At 39.5% G+C, this 14,970-nt stretch overlaps 1 protein-coding gene across 8 annotated transcripts in view; it reads right to left on the reverse strand.

The window, feature by feature from the left end:
• Positions 1-14,970, reverse strand: part of LOC134218497 (calmodulin-binding transcription activator 1) — a 708,930-nt gene that overhangs the window by 420,855 nt on the left and 273,105 nt on the right. The gene's annotated exons all lie outside the window — the stretch shown is intronic.

The raw sequence follows: 14,970 nt of genomic DNA on the forward strand, positions 1-14,970 counted from the left end.
TTCCTCCTCAGCCAGCTCTGATGGCATTCCGTCATTCGTTTCCAAAAATTGTAGCGAGGCATTGATCTTAAACTTTACAACCATTCGCTAAGTCAGTGCAAGTTTCCCTCATCATAGAAATTTTTCGGAATTTTTCATCATTGAATTTCGTGCGTCAATACTCGAATCGAATGCATTTGTATGGACCCCGTATCAATCTACTTGGATCACTAGGATCGAAGCAATTCAACACAAATTCGTCAGATTTGCTTTACGTGGTCTTCCCTGGTGTGATCTTTTAAATTTACCACGATATCAAGATCACTGTAGACTTTTATTTATTTATTACCAGACTAAGGCCGAAGTGGCCTGTGCTGCACATAAAAGTCTTCTCCATTCAGCTCGGTCCATTGCTGCACTTCGCCAACCACGCAGCCTGCGGAGGGTCCGCAAATCGTCCTCCACCTGATCGATCCACCTTGCCCGCTGTGCACCTCGCCTTCTTGTTCCCGTCGCTGTAGACTTCTTGGAATCGAAATCCTTGAGCAAAGAATGAAATGCTCACAAACTGTATTCGTTGCAAAAATACTGTTAGGAGGAATCGATTCGCCGCACATTTTGTACTATACGATCCAATCATATACAGAAATAGGTTATTGAAATTCAAAAGATATATGAAAGTTCAAAACAACTCGAAACATTTTGAGCTCAAAAATTCTCCTTGAAATACTTCTAGAAGTTCCCCTGGGAACTTCTGAATTCCTCCGGAAAGTTATTCACAAATTCCTCTGAAAATCGTTCGAAAATCGTTCGAAAATCCTTCTCATGTAATTTTAATTCCTCCTTATCTAGAAAACCCCAACTAATTTTTTTTTGAGGAAATTCACGAGGAAATTCCTTGAAGATTTCTTTTCTCCTTTCCAAGATTTACTTCTATATATTTCTTCGGCTATTCTCTCTTCAGGAAGAATCCGGCACTTCCTTCAGGATGTATTCGAGAGTTCCGTCAAGAATACATACGAAATTTTTTCCCAAAATTCTACCAGAAGTGTCTTCAAAAATTTATGATGGAAATCCTCCGATTTAGCTCCATAATTTCACTTTTCACCTTCGGAAATTCTTCTAGGAACTTCTCCGGGCATTCCTCTCGGAACTTTTCCTTTAATTCCTCCGGGATTACTTCCAGGAAATTTTCCGGGAATACCTCCAAATATTCAATAGCGAAATCATCTAGCATTCCAATCTGGAATTCTTTTCGCAATTACTTCAGAATATCCTTCAAGAAATCTTCTAGAAATATCTTCATGAATTTCTCCTGGAATTCGTCCAAGTATTTCCCCAGAACTTCTTACAGGTATTTTTCGAGTTTCTTCAGGTACTTCTCCAGGAATTCCTTCAGGAATTTCTCCGGAAGATTTTCCGCGGAAGTGTACTAGAATTCCTTCCGGACTTCACTCGCAATTTATTCGGATATCTGCCAAGAGTTCAGAAATTTCTTCGTAACAATCCGCAGGGATTTTCTTCAGCAATTCATCTGGGAATACTTTCAGGATTTCATCTGCGAATTTCTGCATTAATTCCTCCTGGTATTTTTCTGGAAATTCCTTCAGATATTTTTTCGGAAATTCCTTTAGGAACTTCTCTAAGAATTATTTCAGAGCTTCCATGTGGGAATTCCTCCGGAAGTGCTTGTGGGAGTTCCTCCGGGAGTTCTTCCAGGAGTTTTTCCAACAAATTCTCCGGTAATACCTCCAGGAACTTAACAGGGAATTCCTGGACGATTCCAGTAGTTTCTTCGGGAATTCAATCAGGCTTTCTTCCAGGACTTCATTTAGCATTTCTTTAGGCATTTATCTACAAATTCCACCAGAAGTTCCTCGGAGAATTTCTCTGGGAGTTCTTATGAGAATTCCTCCGGGAGGTTCTTTTAAGTGTTCTTCCAGGAGTTCCTCCAGGATTTCCTCCGGAAGTTCTTCCTGTAGTTTCTTCAATTAATTCCTCCAGAAGTTCTACCGGCAGTTCCTCCGAGAATTCCTCTGATAAATTCTCCGGAAATTCCTATAGAAAATCCCCCGGGAGTTCCAGTGTTTCAGAGAAACACGCGGAGAAACTACCGGTGAAACTCCCGGAGGGATTCTCGTAGAAACTGCTGGTGGATCTCCCGGAGGAATTCCCGAGCTCCTGTAAGATCTCCCGTAAGAACTTCCGGAGGAATTTCAGGAGGAACTCCTAGAAGAATTCCTAGAAAACCTCCCGGATGAGCTCCCAGAGAAACTATCGGAAGAACTTCGGGAGGTTTAATTTCTGAAGAAAGCCTAAATGATTTCCTGAAAAAAGCCTGAATAATTTCCTGGAATAGCTTCTGGTGGAATTCCTGGAGGAACTCTCGAAGGAATTTTCTGGAAGAATTTCTGAAGAAACTCCCGGGAGAATTTCCAAAGGAACCCCGGGGAAACTACCAGAAGCATTCTCGGTAACAAGAGAATTCATCTTATAGACAAATCTCGTCTAGCTGAAATCTTTGTTGGGGTTAGTAGCTGAACCATCATCATCATCAGATGACCTCCTGGAGAATTCCCTGAGGAGCTCGTAGAAAAATTCTCGGAGGAGCTTCTGGTGGAAAATCTATGTAAATTCCTGAAGAAGCCTAAATAAATTTCAATTCTGCCGAAATTCCCGGAAGAATTTTCAGAGGAACTGCCGATAGAATCACCGGAATAATTCTCGAAGGAAATCCTAGATAAATTCTTGGTGAAAATGCCAGTGGAACTCCTGGAAGAATTCCAGGAGGAATTTTCGGAGAAACTCCTGAACGATTTCCCAGTGGAAATCTTGAAGTTTCCACCGGAATTCTTTCAGGATTTCATTGCGAATTAATCTAGGAATTCCTCCGAAAATTCCATTTTTGATTTCATTTTCGGTATAATTTCTGTATAAATTTCCTGTAGAATTCCTGGAGAAATTCTTTGAAATTTTCACAAGAAATTATTCGAAACAATTTACGGAAAATTTAATGAAATTTATGGAAAGAAATTCGAAGATTTTTCGTGAAATTCTCAGGAATGGAATTTCCACGGAATATTCTTATTCTTAAAAATTATGGGAAACAGCACGAAATTATTTGAATTATTACAGGGAATTCTGCAGAACTTATAAAAAAGTTCGTGAAGATTTTCTTGGAGTAAATAATGGTGAAATTTTCGGATCAATTCCCGCAAAATTTATGGTGGAATTCCTGAAGACATGGCCGAAGAAGTTGCTGGAGGCATTCCTAAAGAATCCCTGATAGAATTTTGGATAGAATGCCAGGAGCAATTGTCGAAGGAATTCCTGGAGAAAGCTTGCATATTGATTTTTCTGCCTATTTTATAATAAATATTATGTCAGAGAGGATTTGTTTAGAAATTTAGATGTATGGTTCTAGTTTTCTCAAACATATGGGAGAATGCAGGATTTTTATAATAATTGTTATAGCCGATTTTATATTCTTTCTGAATAATAAGTTCGTTAATATTTTTCTCACTTTATTTAGAAATATCTGATGAGCAATAAATTACGCATTTTTTAATCCATTATTGTTTAGATTTGGTTTGGATTTGGTTTCATGTGTTTTTATAAAACTACTATAAAACTACGATTTAGAAGACCAAAAAAGTTGCCCCCCCCCCTTCTCGAAATCCTGGCAACGCCCATGGCTACGGACTTCATCAATGACGGAACGAGACGAGAACTACATGGACTTCCTAGGATGAATATTTTATTATGATAAGTGAATGTTTGTATTCCGTACGCCAAATGTTTTGTATTGTTTTTAGTTTTTGTCTTGTAATGATGTGGAGTTTTTATGCCATATTGAGTTAGCTACATGGGAAGTCGCTCAACATGGCTTTTCTCCATCAGACTTCATTAAGACTGTACAGTCTGTTGAAGAAAATACTAAATAAAGAATAAAGATTAAAGAATTACATGACCCAATCAGGTTTATGTCATGGAGCTTCAACAAATTTTTCGAACTCTTCGACTTCAATAGTCGACATGGCACAATGAAAATTACGAAATTTGACCAAAATTAGATTTGCTTGATTATCTTATCTGGACCACATATAGACGGAATAAAATGTTTTAAAGTAATATTTAGCCTATTGTAGGGGATATTGGGGCTCTGCCTACCAAAAAATTAAATTCAAGGAAGTTTTTTTGTTCTCTTTTATTTTTGAATTTTTTGGGCATTTTAAAAAAAATGTTTTAGATACACAAAAAGAATTATTTCAAATTATTTTGGGATATCTTTAAAATACAGAAGAATTGCTAAAACTGAAGATTTTATTAAATAGATCCAACGAAGAAATGTGGGACACATTTTTGATAGAAGGCCTGTAAGGCCTGAATATCAAACGGTAAATTGAGATAAAGTATGTCTGCATGTGGCACGGCAAATGCTGGGTAAAGCGTACCGTTGGTACTTCGCGTACCTGAAGGAATAAAAGAGACCCCATCTCGCGGTCTTTAGCCTCTTACCCAGCAACTCCTATCCCTACCTCCCGTGGTGGTGGCCGGGATACGAGCAACCTTAGGGAAGATCGGGTAACCAACCCCGGTGGGAACTATGGTCGTATGCTGACAGGGAAGGGGGGGTTGCTCCTCTCCGGAGGTGCAAATCTTATTAAGCGTCTGTTCTCCATGTCAGGATCGGCTCACAACAGCGTCTGTTCTCCATGTTAGGGGCGGCTGATCATCGTCCGAGTGCCAGCGAGGGACTCTAAGTGAAACTGTGCACCATGGTCCACCGGAAATAATGAGGAATGGTCCTCCGGAAATTTAGGGGGTTTGGTTTTTAGGAGGTTTGCTGTCTGCAAGCTAGCCTTTAAAAAATCATAAGCAACGAACAATCAACAAGAGAGTACGGACCGGAACCATCGGCGAAGACCACTGCAACGAAAAGGACTAGCGATTGGAAACTCGGTTCGTGGAACTGCAAATCTCTCAACTTCATCGGGAGCACACGCATACTCGCCGATGTGCTCAAGGACCGTGGATTCGGCATCGTAGTGCTGCAGGAGGTTTGTTGGAAGGGATCAATGGTGAAACGCCGCCTGGAAGAAGCGGAGTGCGAGGAGATGGAACAGCTGTGCCGTTCTCAAGATACACGCAAGTTCTATCAGAAGCTCAACGCATCCCGCAAAGGCTTTGTGCCGCGAGCCGAAATGTGCCGGGATAAGGATGGTAGCATCTTGACGGACGAACGTGTGGTGATCGAAAGGTGGAAGCAGCACTACGAGGAACATCTGAATGGCGCTGAGAGTACAGGCAGTGAAAGCCAAAGCAGCGGAGGAGATGACTACGTCAGCTCTGCGGACGATGGAAGCCAACCAGCCCCCACCTTGAGGGAAGTTAAGGATGCCATTCAACAGCTAAAGACCAATAAAGCAGCTGGTAAGGATGGTTTCGGAGCTGAGCTCATCAAGATGGGCCCGGAAAAGCTGGCCACTTGCCTGCACAAACTGATAGTCAGAATCTGGGAAACCGAACAGCTACCGGAGAAGTGGAAGGAAGGGGTTATATGCCCCATCTACAAGAAAGGCGACAAACTGGAGTGTGAGAACTTTCGAGCGATCACCATCCGTAATACCGCCTACAAAGTGATATATCAGATCATCTTCCGTCGTCTGTCACCATTAGTGAACGAGTTCGTGTGAAGTTATCAAGCCGGCTTCGTTGACGGCCGCTCGACAACGGACCAGATCTTTACTGTAAGGCAAATCCTTCGAAAATGCCGTGAATACCAGGTCCCAACGCACCACCTGTTCGTTGATTTCAAGGCGGCATACAACAGTATAGACCGCGTAGAGCTATGGAAAATTATGGACGAGAACAGCTTCCCTGGGAAGCTTACCAGACTGATCAAAGACGGTGTGGACGGTGTGCAAAACTGTGTGAAGATTTCGGGCGAACACTCCAGTTCGTTTGAATCGCGCCGGGGACTAAGACAAGGTGATGGACTTTCGTGCCTGTTGTTCAACATTGCGCTAGAAGGTGTCATGCGGAGAGCCGGGTGTAACAGCCGGGGTACGATTTTCAACAGATCCAGTCAATTTATTTGCTTCGCGAATGACATGGACATTGTCGGCCGAACATTTGCAAATGTTGCAGAACTGTTCACACGCTTGAAACGTGAAGCAACAAAAGTTGGACTGGTAGTGAATACGTCAAAGACAAGGTACTTACATGCTTGTGGGCGGAACCGAGCGCGACCGGGCCCGCCTGGGAAGCAGTGTTACGATAGACGGGGATACCTTCGAGGTGGTCGAGGAATTCGTCTACCTCGGATCCTTGCTAACGGCTGACAACATCGTTAGTCGTGAAATACGAAGGCGCATCATCTGTGGAAGTCGGGCCTACTACGGGCTCCAGAAAAAAAACTGCGGTCGAAAAAGATTAGCCACCGCACCAAATGTGTCATGTACAAGACGCTTATAAGACCGGTTGACCTCTACGGACATGAAACATCGACAATGCTCGAGGAGGACTTGCAAGCACTCGGAGTATTCGAGAGACGGGTGCTTAGGACCATCTTTGGCGGTGTGCAAGAAGACGGTGTGTGGCGGCGAAGAACGAACCATGAGCTCGCCCAACTCTACGGCGAACCCAGTATCCAGAAGGTAGCTAAAGCCGGAAGGGTACGATGGGCAGGACATGTTGCAAGAATGCCGGACAGCAACCCTGCAAAGATGGTGTTCGCTTCCGATCCGGCAGGTACGAGACGGCGTGGAGCGCAGCGAGCGAGATGGGCAGACCAGGTGCAAAATGACTTGGCGAGCGTGGGGCGTATCCTAGGATGGAGAGATGCGGCCTCGAACCGTGCATTGTGGCGTCAAATTGTTGATTCAGCGTTATCTGTTTAGATGTTAACTAAAAAAAAGAAATGAATGAATGTCTGTATGTGTGTATGTATTGTATACTCTGTGTATTAATGTACGTAGTTAATAGTGGAAGTAAATGGAAGAATAATAGTCTTTTAACCTTGTAGCATTTCCCCTAAGACGCTCTAAAATAATTAATCATTACGTAGTTTTGTTCCCATGTGAGTGTGTATGTACAAATGAGCATAAAAATTGCCTCAATCGATTTGCTCCCAAAAGAAGATGTGACCCTAATGGGTCAACGTGTTTAAAAAATATGTTCAAAATAAATTTCTTAAAGTATATAGGAAAAACACATTTTTGGAACTTATACTCATCCGATTCGCAATAAGTTTTTTTACGAGGCGGGGATTTTAGTATTGAATACAAATAAACGTAAATGGTGGGACATATCCATCTATCAGTGCTCTTTTCGACTTTTCTTATAAAAAATTACCTTGAATTAGACAAATGTCTGCAAATATATGCAAACTTTCTCGACGCCCCCTGAAAGGTCTGATGGTATTCTGAAACGTAAAGTAGCGGCGATAAAAGACTTTTTTCAATGCCAAATCGTCAAACTTCAGAAATTTTCAATCTAGTGGCTAAAAACATCAAAAGCATTTTTTATCAATGTAAAATGTGCCATAGGAAGGTTTTAGTATGACTATTAATGTAGCTAATAAAATAGAACTTATCATACGGCGTAGATATGTGTTCTTAACGCATTTTATGGAATTCATCGTTTTCCACATTTTTCACTAGGTCTCTTACAACAATGAAGACCATTTTCGTGTGTCGTAATTCACAAACTTTTTCTTTCACGTGATACTTTCGCATTCCAATTCTCATACAATTTATGAATGATTTCATATTTTTTCAAAAGTAGATATAAAGAATATAATTTATAATTATTTTCATATTATGCCCCAAATTTTCATATAGGTAAACGACAGGTATTTCCAGGCTAATACTAGACCGTTAAAGAAATGATGAAACAGGCGCTTAATCCAAAATTCAAAGGACAATCGCTCACTTTGAGCGATTGATTGTTCATTTTCGCGAAGGATGAACAATTGAACCAGATAAAGAAATGCTAAAACTGTTGTATATAAGTTTCATAGGTCACATCACTTTCCATGGTGAATCCCGATCTATGTTACTGATTACCCCACCCAACTAACACAACATCCTTCCCGTGGTTATTGTGGAGATGCAGAGGTATTCTCGGTCTTCAGTAGCAACAATAACCACACACTAACATTCCCTCCCTTTCCCAACTGACTGAAAGGGCTTGGCCGGCGCCGCTATTGATCAATATTTGTGAGCTGCTGAAACGTGCACTTCGAGAATAGATGGTAAATCCCTGGGTGGTGCGGATAGAATCGATTTGGTTGTCAAACTGAAGCCAAAATTTTCTATTGTGCCGGAGCCAAACATTGAAGATTGTGGTTATGTTCGTTTTAGATCTTATATTGAGAAGTATTGTTACTATTTGGGGAAAAAATATAAATAAACTTAGTTTGAGTTTTGCATTCTTTGTAACAAATATATTCACATTATATTTCGAGTGGATAATTAGTATGAATGCAACTAAAAAGCACTCGTTACGAGATTTCACAAGATTCAGCAGCTGATTGGAGCAGGATTGTATGTAAACCATCGTAAAGTCATGTAGAGTCTCGCGCAGTTGTGCGCATTCATGTAGCATGGAAAGAGAAATTGGAAGAGCGGGAAATGTTTGACAGCCGGAGAACTGCAAAATTATTCTACTCATGGGATTGATTTCAAAATATCCCGCTACTCGCTTGAGAGCAGAAAAGCGGCTCTATCCGCAGCACCCAGGTAAATCCCAACCACTATTCACTTGGATCGAAGTGCAATTTGCACCAGTTCTGATCAATCCCGGAGTAGCAACCATTGATATATACAGTCAGTCTAAGCTAAGCTCTAACAACAATGAAAACCATTTTCAAATTAATTTTGAATCAGTGCACATGAAAATATAGTTTATTTACTTTTTAATCAAAAAAAATATACAATCTGCGAAATTATGTTTTGGTAGCCCGACCATTGTGCATGGGCCAGAAGATGAGTGAATAGCGGAGAATTTTGTTTGTTTTTTTTTTATTTGCCACGGACTTCACCAATGACGGGATGAGACGAGAGCTGCGATGTATCAGATGAACTACATAGACTTCCTAGGATTAATATTTTATTAATGATAAGTGAATGTTTGTATTCCGTATGCCAAACGTTTTGTATTGTTTTTATTTTTTGTCTTGTAATGACGTTGAAAAGATGTGGAGCTTCTATGCCATATTGAGTATGCACAGTTAGAAAAAAGTACCTTATATTATGTACTTTTCACTCAAATCGGGGGTTCAGTGTGGGACCCCAAAATCAAGTAACTTTTCCTTGAAATTAAATAAAATTCACTTAATATTAAATAAAATATACTAAATTTTAAATATAAACTAACCAAAAGTTGGATAAGTTTAACACAACTTTTGTAAACATGAGATTACTCAACGTTGGGTTCCCACACACTTAATCGACAATTTTTTTCTCGGTAAAATAAATTGACGAATATGACTGTAAAAGCTTTTAATAACTGATATTTCGTTAATATATATGACGTTTACACAATTTACTGAAACTCGGCAGTCAAGTTTGTCATAGTGATCGGTAGTAGGGAATTTAGCTGAATTTCGGCAAACACATCTGTCAAATGTATAAAACCTATAGCGTGCTCTGTCCCTGTTAAAACACGTGAAGCAGCATGAAACAAAGAAAAAAGAAAACGAATCTTTAACTTTTCTGGTAAGCATTTATTCAGACTTGAATTTCTTCTCCGTACACGCTCAATATTCATACTAAAATTTATGTTGACTTCGGTGTTGAAAGTAATGAATTTTATATTTGTATTATTTTTAGCTTCAGCTGTACTTCACACCAAAGATGCAACAGATGCACCATAATCGATGGAAATTGCTTCCCCCCCAAAACAAACAAGTTGAAAATCATTGGATAAATCAAGAATCTATATACAAAAACACCCCCTGATCCCGTCCTCAACGTTACAGCATGGTACAGAATTTAACTTTAAAACAGAAGAAAAGATGCACAGAAAATTATTTCATTTTGCTTGAATGTGGCCTATAGTGATAAATTGTAAAAACGGGGATAGAGTATGCTGTCTAACTGGCTCCCAGAGCGAATAGAAATCCATATCCATACTACTTGTAACCATTTATAAAGTTTCATTATCAATAAATATGTACAACAAAAACGCGACCTGAAATATTTCTAATTTCATATTAATTTTTGTTTTGCTTCATCTGACAATAAATAAAAAAAATACTTACTGAGTTTCGGCAAAGCACTTTACCGATCAATTCGGCAACGCACCGAACGGCACGGTAAATTTTGACAGTTGGGTTGCATTGGTCATTTTACGACCAATCGGTAATTTAAACTTTCACCGAGATTTTTAACGAGATATCAGCTGTTGGATTCTCGGCAATTTATTTTGCACACTTTAATGCCCTTGTTGAGTGGTTTTGCTCTTCATTTTATGACAACAAAGGGAAGAGGGAGGGAGATGCAAGAGAAAAAAGTACCTAAAATTAGGTACTTTTTTCTAACCGTGTGGGAAGTTGCTCAACAAGACTTTTCTCTATCAGACTTCATTAGAATTGTACAGTCCGATGAAGAAAATACTAAATAGAGAAATAAAGAAATGTTGTTTTCTCATTATAGCACACAAATGAGTGCTATAATCATTTTTTTGCAATTCCAGATCATAATTCCTGGTTTACAGTACGTCTTTGAATGATAAAACGGCCTACTTTTCCATACCAACGAAATGGGTGCTTTGATGAACATTATGCAACTCAAATGGGTTGCCGAATATTCATTATAGCACTCATTTGGGTGCTATAATGAAAAACCAACATCAGAACAGTAGTTACATGACTCACATTTTGACTCACATTACTCACCATTCTGCTGAATTAGCTTAGGCAAGTGTTCAAATAGTGTATTCTCTGCGTCACGTAATAAATTGAATAGTTTTATGATCATGACATAAAAAATTAAAAAAGTATATCTAAATCTCTTCACAGCTTATCGAACTATGCATTGTGGCACGGTAACATGGAATCTGATTGTTTTCTGCTGCAACATATTTTTTTGAAAGAATGATCATGTGGAATAAATTAGACTGTACAATGTTGGTACAAATCTACCAAATTAAAGTCCATTTTTCGTTATTGCAAAAAATAGCATGTGCAACTCGTTGGATAAACGTACAACTTGAGCTGAAAAAATCATCTTTTTGCAACTTGTTGCACAAACTACTATTATGCAACCCATTTGAGTTACATAAAGGCCATTAAAGCACCCATTCCGTTGGTATGGAAAAGTAGGCCATTTTATCATTCAATGACGAACTGTAAGCCAGGTATTATGAACAGGAATTGCAAAACATTTATTATTATGGTCTGATCATTATGCTTAATTTGTGTCCATTTTGCTGTTGAAAATATACCCTTCAGAACTTCCGAAAATGAAATAATGTTGCGCTCCTATTAGAGTAACGGGCATCCGAGAACATTCGTCGCGGAATCCTGTCCCAATGTTTCCTATTCAAAATTGGCCGAATCGGAGTATGGGCTTCGATGTTATGACCAAAACACATTTTTTACACGAAAAATCCGTAAAACATTCTCACTCATTTTTTTAGGTACTTATTCTTCACTGATTTCCTCAGAACAAATGGTCGGGGTTCAGCCAGCCAGCGGGGATTTTTCTGCTTTTGTTTAGGGTAAAAGACCCAATAGTGGAGGAACTAAGCACGTTCCACCACTATTTGTTGGTTCGCACCAAGCCTATACTTCATTTCACTTACCTCAAGGGTGCACATGAAAGAATATTAATTATATTTGATCCGAAAGGGGTTCTGATTGCAGCAGCATCCATCATTGTTACCTAAAATGGTACCTCCAATTATTGGTGCAGTGTTCCAATAGTTGCGGTATTTTTTAATTCGTGTTCCTCTAGTTGCGAATCCCATTGTTTTCATATGGGACTCGCAACTATAGGAACACTACCGCAACTATTGGTGCAAAGCAGAGAAAAGGAAATGGTATTTTAGTGATACTTTACCAATTTTGATGCAATTCTCAACCTCTTTTCCTGTATTTCGTGTAATGACAGGTCAACAAATTGATAGACTATATGGGTTGCTGCGTTAAATACGTAGATTGTGTAAAAACAGCACTACCGCAACTATAGGAACACCCACGACTATCGGAACTTTTACCCTATCAGATTTAATTGATTGCAAATCGTATTGGATATCCCTCAACCCCATAACTTAGGATATCCTACTGAAAATGTATGCTTAAATGGATATGAAACAATTTCCGTTGTCCTTGAACGAACAAAATATCACAAGTCAGTCGAAAAGCCGCTTGGTGCGGTTTGGCTGAACCCCGACCAAACTGCATTCGACGGGAAATCCTTCCTCATTCGCCTGTTCCACCACATTGTAATCTTTACAGATACATATTTCATCCTCAACTATAACGCCGCCTTCTGTGTCATGTACCTACTTGACTCGAATTGATTTAAATGTAATAGTACTAAACGAGTCCGCGACGTTAGGCATACCGCAATCGGTGGTAACAATGGGTTTGGGGGGTGAAAATGGGTCATCGTTTAAAATGGTCTCTTATATTTTAGTCTTCTTGCCCTCAGATACATTCAATCTATTCTACAAACATTCCAAGTAGTTGAAACAGTGGCCCATTCTCATCCCCATTTGACCCATTGTGTGACCCCCGATGACGGTAAGCGACGTAAAGCATAATGTCGGTTAGGCATAATGGACGTTGGGCAAATTTCTGCCTTCTCAATGTCATGTCAAAATGTATTTGCTCTAGACAAAAACAAGTAAACAAGTAATTTGGCCAAGCAGACCATTAGGCCGGAAGTCATTTGACCGTAAGAGTAATATAGCCCAAAGGGTCATTTGGCCGAATAGGCTATTGGACCGAATATGTCATTTGGCCGAAAAAGTCATTTGGCCGAAAAGGTCATTCCCACATCTCACTTCTCACTGTGAAAAATTAGAAATAAGAAGTGATGAGTGAGGAAAGAGATGTGACCATTCTCAATTTGCTTTTCTCAGTTTAAACAATGAGAAGTGATAAATAAGATACAAGGAGTGAGAAGTGAGACGTCTCACTCCTTATTTCATACTTCTCACTGTGAAAAGTGAGTAGTGTAAAGGGAGTAATGAGATGTCCAACTTCTGACTTCGCACTTGGTCTGGGTCATTTGACATAACGGACATTTGGCATAATTTGGAACTGTTAAAGGAAAAGGGTTATTTAATGTATTTTTTCACATAGTTGGGCTTATTCCTGAAAAACGCATGCATCCAGAAAAAGAATCTTGATTCCCTTTGCCTTATTCTAGACACCAACTTTTGAAGAATGGATTAAATCCATGATTGTCTCAATTCTGGAATACGCCTTCTTTCAAAGAAGGAATCACATGCACCATTGCCTAACCGCGAGAAAGCCTTAATCCGAACAAGCGCTTATTTTGAAAGAAGGGATCACAATCACATTTGCCTTAATCTAAGCAAGCTTCTACTATTAAAGAAGGGATCACATCCACCATTGCCTACTTTTAAGGAAGGGATCACATCCACCATTGCATTAACCCGGACAAACGCATCCCGAAGGATGATTTATTTTCCATGAAGAGATAACATTTATCATTTTTCATACTCGGTTAATGGATGCTGTCTCCGAAAGGACTATGTCTTTTTAATACTATTATCCGTTATGCCAAACGGTTTTCATACCAAATGACCCGCTCTCCTTCGCACTACTCACTTTTCATAGTGAGAAGTGAGAGATAAGAATTGAGAAGAGAGTAGTGAGAAAAGAGTAGCAAGACTCTACCCACTTCTCCCTCCTAATTTTTTACCTACCACTGTGAAAAGTGAGAAGTGTGAAGTGAGAAAAGAGACGTCTCACTAGCCACTTCGCGTTACTCTATTTTCACAGTAAGAATTGAGAAATGATGAGTGACACGTCTCACTTATCACTCCTTATTTCTTACTTCCCACTATAAGAAGTGATTAGTGCGAAGTGAGAAGTGGGACGTATCACTATTCACTTCTCACTTCTCTATTTTCACGATGAGAAGTTAGAAATGAGGAGTGAAAAGTGAGACGGCTCACCTCTCATCCTCACTTCATACAGTGAGTAGTGAGAAATGAAAAGACATCTAACTTTTTACTCCTCATTTCTCACTTATCACTGTAAAAAGTGAGTAGTGAGATGTCTACCTTCTCACTTTGCACTCCTCACTTTTCACAGTGAGAAGTGGGAAATGACCTTTTCAGCCAAATGACCTATTAGGCCCAAAGACCAATTCGGAGGGTTTGCAGAAATCATTCTCCATAGATAACGAAAATCGACAAAAGAAAGGCAAAAACTGTTTCGAATCATAACAAGCCATGATAACAAATTTATCAAACTTGTATACAAGTGCGAAAAAACAAAATCGGATATTCAGCCCCCACATAGAAGTTATGATTCTCGCTCATTTTGTGTTGGGGCATGCACAGCTGTGTAGAACAAGTTGAAATGCATCATCAGAGCTAATGCTCCCCGCGTTTGCAGCTTTTTAAAAGAAATTTATTATGGATGTGTGTGTGCGCACATAAGCTAAGTAAAACAATAGACAACTATTCATATAGTAACTCCAACCGATTTTCTTGCAACAAGTTCGAAAGGTGGTAAGCCCTCAAAAGTTATTAAGAAAATGGTTCATTGAACCTTCGATTGAACCATCTAAGGTTGGTGTCTTGGCTAAATGCGAGGAAGGCAGTATCACTTTTCGGTGAATTAAGTTGGGTTTTTATTGTCTTTTTTTTCTCTTTTGGATTTCATCCCTGCCTATTCGGCCGGATGACACGTTCGACCAACTGGCTTTCGGCCAGATGGGTTTCAGCATAATGGTTTTCTAAGCAACGAAAAGTTCACATTTTACTTAAATTTGTTCCTAA

Source organism: Armigeres subalbatus, chromosome 2 (assembly GCF_024139115.2).
Source record: "Armigeres subalbatus isolate Guangzhou_Male chromosome 2, GZ_Asu_2, whole genome shotgun sequence".
Classification (NCBI taxonomy): domain Eukaryota; kingdom Metazoa; phylum Arthropoda; class Insecta; order Diptera; family Culicidae; genus Armigeres; species Armigeres subalbatus.